The sequence below is a fragment of the Notechis scutatus genome, chromosome Z (assembly GCF_049901735.1).
Source record: "Notechis scutatus isolate UNSWTSFEM ecotype Mainland chromosome Z, rNotScu1.2, whole genome shotgun sequence".
Lineage (NCBI taxonomy): Eukaryota > Metazoa > Chordata > Lepidosauria > Squamata > Elapidae > Notechis > Notechis scutatus.
Window position 1 is genome coordinate 88084080 of NC_142025.1, and position 5327 is coordinate 88089406.

A 5327-nucleotide genomic window follows, 5' to 3' on the forward strand; every position below is an offset into this window, starting at 1 on the left:
GAGCTAAGAATGCTGCCCAAAGACATTAAATCCTTTTTTGCTTTGTCCGTGCCTGTTGCAAAACTTTAAAAGCCTGTGGCCCTTTTTGGAGGCACAAAAGCATGGGAGTGTCATTTTCAGAGTATGAACTATCAGTTGATGGCAGGACTACTCACTCAAGCTGGCTGAGATAGCAAAAATGAGTGCTGAAGGCTTGACTTGGGGTGCTTTGTCTTCTTCAGGACTTAGCTGTGTTTTTGACATTGGGATGTGACAGTGCCTGTTACAAAACAGCTGCAGGAAACTACTGTTTATTAAAAGGCCTTTTCCTTCTTTCTCTGAAGGTTTTTCCTATTTCATAGCTGAATTTCAATTGCTAAACTTCTATGGCAGGATTTCCCACTTCTTAAAAGCAGGGAAATGAAAATATCAGTACAAGCCACAAATAACAGACCAACACATTCAAAAAGGGGGGAAATGGAAAATCTCAATTATACATAACACTCCATGTCTCCCAAGACATTTAAGTAGTAAGTCTGGGCTCTGTCAGAGGGTGGGGGGGAAGTTTTTCTGGATGGATTGGCAGTGTGTCCCACTATGCTAACAGTGTCTTCCATTTGAAATGTATAAAGTGTTTTCCAATCCAAGCCCACTGTAAAGGCCAAGAACCAAAAGCAAAGAAAGCATGAATTTTGAAGTGATGCATCGAATATTAGAATCTGGAGAGACCACACAGCTCAAGTGTGGCATATTATACTGGTATGATTGCTGTTCTGCTCATGTGAGTCAGCCATTGGATTGAGTAAAAGAGGAAAGAGAAGCTCAGTGTTGGTTTTGAAGGACAAGTATGCTGTCACAAGGTCAGATGAGCTGCCCTGACTGCTAGCCAGTTCAGCTTTGAGAAGGTGACTTAGGAGGAAACCTGACTAGTACAGCTTTATATATATGCTGTGGAAGTATCTGCTGCAAATAATGTCACTGTATATAATAAAAAGCATATGCAGTAAGCTTCCACTATCCTGACCTTCTGTGTCAATTGCCTTTGTAAATCAATGTACACATAGGCCTCAACTTACAACAATTTACTTAATGACTATTCAAAGTTACAATAGCACTGAAAAAAGTGACATGACCATTTTTCACACTTATGACCATGCAGCATCCCCAGGGTCATGTGATTTATATTTGGATGCTTGTCAACTGACTCACATTTATGATGGTTGCAGTCATGTGATCATCTTTTGGAACTTTCTGACAAGCAAAGTCAGTGGGGAAACTAGATTCACTTAACAACCATATTACTAATTTAACAACTGCAGTGATTCACTTAAGAAGTGTGACAAGAAAGGTCGTAAAAATGGGGCAAAACTCATTTAACATGTCCTTTGCAGATGAAATGTCAATATAATGTCCATGTGACATTGGAATTACAAGTCTAAGTTTTAAATTATATTGGCTAATGTATCAGTAGCTCTGACCAATGTCTTTCCTGAGGACACAGTACATGGGAGAAGAAGGCACATTCGGAGGCGGGTGGGTGGGTGGGAGAGACACAAGCACTGATCTGCAGCACAGAATGGAGACTGCAGGCATTCCAGAACAGGCAAGCAGGTCAGCAACAACTACAATCTCTGGAGGAAGGAAGAAGGAATGTTGTGATAATGGCAGCCATAGGCGCTTGATGTTGCCGCTCCCAATCTGCTTCCCTAACTGCATATCCAGCAAGGCTCTTGGAAGGTACTGTGGGGGCGGGCGGGTAGTGAGTATTGATAAGAGGACAGAGTTTGCTATGACACATAGTGTGTCCTTCTTTAATTTGCAAACTATAAACAAAATTGCCAGCCTATAAACAAAATTCATTTGCAAATCCATTCGGCTTTTCTGTATGAAATAGAGTGGGTGGGTTTCCTCTGAGGTGTGCAGTGCTTCTATTTGAGTCTAAAAAAGATGCTTTAAACAAGGACACATGGACCAGTCTACAACTTTTTCTAGCAGTTTTACCTTTCCTTGGGATTGTGTGGTGGTGCATCCCTAGTATTTTTCTTTATTTCAGGTTGCAAAGTATCCTTGTTTGCTTATCCATTACTTGTTTACCCTTCTCATCCTACATTTCTCCTATTCTCAACTTGTAGAATATTATTTGAATCAGTAGAGCAGTCTTCCCCCCACCCGCTTGTCATGAAGCCAAATGTGCATTGATGCTAAGAAGAGCTGTCCAAAGAGGTTAAATGAACAAATGAATAGATTTTGATGACCTGGTTTATTGAAACAGCAGAAAAGTGACATTAACTTGGCAAACTGATAGGGAAAATACACATTTATTTAGTCTGAAGAACAAAAAAAGTTAATTAGTTGTCTAACCTACCAGAAATAAATAGCATTTAGATTTGTATATGCCCCCTAGTGCTCTACAGCACTCTCTGGACAGTTTACATTGTAAGCATTATTTGCATGTTGCCCCAACAATCCTGGATACTTTATGCCCATACCTGTGACCTAAGACTTATTCCTATGGTCTTTCCTTGGAAGTTAAAAGGCCTTTGATTTGCCCCTCTTTTTAGCATATCACTGGCTCCATCGGGGAGGCAGGAATCCTCTCAGGATAAGGGAAGATGCCAGATCCCCTCATAATAATCTATATGTAGGAGCAATCTTCCTTTACAGATTTCACACGCACCTCAGGATCAAAACCCAGGGCAGGAGCATCTCAATCTGCACATCTAAACAGGAAGACAATTACCTATGACAGTCATATACTAGAACCAGCAACTACACAAACCATGCCCTCCCCAAGCCCACACCAAGAACCAGTCCCACCTATGAAAAAAAAGTCTCTGGACCATATTTTTTCTGTAGCCTGCCTCCAAGAACAAACTTTTTGTTTTGGGGAATAAATGAATCTCCTCCTCTCGTGGTATATCTGAATTTCATTTTGATTTGTTCTGGTGTAACCTCAGCTTGAATTGGCACCCCAAATCATTTTTCTAACGATTCTAATGCTTTAAGCTTTGAAATATCGGTATGTTGTGATTGAATGAATGAGAGAAAGAGTGAGAATTCTACGTTTGGTGCCCTCTTCCTTTGCTAATCAGGCCTTCTGCTATCCAAGGCAAAATCAGATGCTCATATATAAGCCTCTCCTGACAGAAGGAGGCAAGTTGTGGAGGAAGTGAGAAGGGAAAACTTTTCTGGTTCTTGAAAATAGTTTTACTGTGGCCAAACAGCATCAATTTGACAAGGCCCTAGCAACACTAAGAACTGTGGTGACAACAAAGGGCTTATCACAAGATGAACTGCTGAACAGTTAAATGCAGGAAGTATTTCCACAAGTTATCCACAAGTAGAAAAGGAAGGAGAGAACTGTTCCTCATCCTCAAGATTTAAATTAATTCATTAATTCACAACAAGAACAATTTATTGTGTTTGTTTCTACTGAAAAGCTGAATTAGTTATTTAGAAAACATATGTTGTGCTTTAACTCTGTTATAAATTCCCACTTTTGTTTCCCTGACAGGTTTCCCAGGAGCTTTTGAATGTTACCGTAAGTATTGAACTGCTTGAGCAAATCTCCGTGACAAAGTAAGAGTTATGATAGCTACATAAACTCCACTAACTTCTTCGGTCTCTGACTCCTGATTCTTCTGCAGTCCTCATACCCTCAGTTTTCAAGGCATTTTGTTTCATTTTGTTTCCATGCTAGCAATTGTATTTTCTTGAGGTTCCTCGATAAGGGGTTTCTCTCATCCGGGCTAATATTCCATGTGCAATACAGCAGCTATACAATTTATCAACATCCCTCTGCTGACATCCCTCTCTTTAGGATTGGAAATCTGTGGAGATTCTGTGGCATCAGAGCTGCTAAAAATATTTTTAAAGCAAAAGATGACAATGATAGTACCATCACTTCCTTCCTAGAAACTATGGGGCAGGGAGGGAGAGAAATATTGATGCTTGTCTTCTAATCTGCCTGAGTAAGGATATATTTTCTTCTCTACAGTACTCCACCCACTCCCTCAATTAAGCTAAAAATTGCCCTCAGATCCAGCTTAGTTCAAAGGTTAAAATTGCAGAAGATTTGACTGGAGGAAATCCACTAATTAATTGTCAGTTTTTCATCGCATTTTGCAGCTAATGCTGCAATTTCTGTTATGGCACTTGAGCTCTTCCAAGCCAGGAAGTTTCATTTTGAGGATGTGCTGCTTTCTTTCTTTTTCTACATTCTTGAAAAAAGAAAGCTAATTAAGGCATACACTTCAAAAATGGATATTTGCTGCTAAGCAATTACTGTCTCAAACAATTATTCAAACAGTAATAAAGTATAGGATGGAAAGGGCAGAACAGACATTCCCAAACAGGAGGTTCAAATAAAGGTTGGTTTGTACTCCAGGCATAATCTAATCCTGTTTTCATTAGGAGTGCTTTCAATAAGCCTAAGGCGATCAGGCCAAGAACTTTCAGAAGTCATTGACTTGAGATTCATAGAGGCAAATAGCACAGCCAACTCTTGGAAACAATTCTATTCTCTATGCAAAGTTTCAAGCACAATCTCTAGCACATTTAGCCAAGGAACCAGGTAGGCTAGCAATTTAAATATAGTTAATTCTTATTTTAATGGACTAATATTGGAAGGGGCCTGGTATTTGTTAAAATAGAATATCCCTTTAATCCCAGTGGACTTTATGCATATGTAAAATAATAATGGATATCATACACATGCATAATTATAATTACAATGTAAACCTTTTATTTTGGTTTTCTTTTTGTTTATTAAGAGGAACATATAGAATATTTTTCTTTTTTCTTTTTGCCTTTTTCTTTTTTCTTTTTTACATCTACCATTGCAAATGACTGGATTAAGGTATGCAAGTGCCTGAAGAGTTTCTTTTTCCATTTTTTCTTTGGAGTGGCAACTGTTTGCCTTCGTTTTTTCTTTCTTTTTCTTTTTCCTCTTTTTTTCTTTTTTCTCTCTCTTTATTTACAGATAAGCATTACAAGATGAGTAGAAAGACAACAGCCCCAGCTTCTTTGATACCAACTCCCTCACCATCTGGAGGACAACCATCTATACAGGCAATATTACAACAGGAAAAAGAGAAAGAGAAGGAAGTGACATTACAGATGATCATGCAAGGAATTCAGAAAATTGAGCAAAAAATTGAAAAGACAGATGAAAAAGTGGAAAATATTCAATAGATGATGATAAAATATGAAGACAGATTCAAAAAAACTTGAAGAAGATATACAAAGAGATAAGAAAATTGGAGATATTGATACTCGTTTGAGTGATATCGAAAAGGGCAGGGGTGAATCATTAGGATGGAAAATAGACAAATCAGAATTTTATTTAA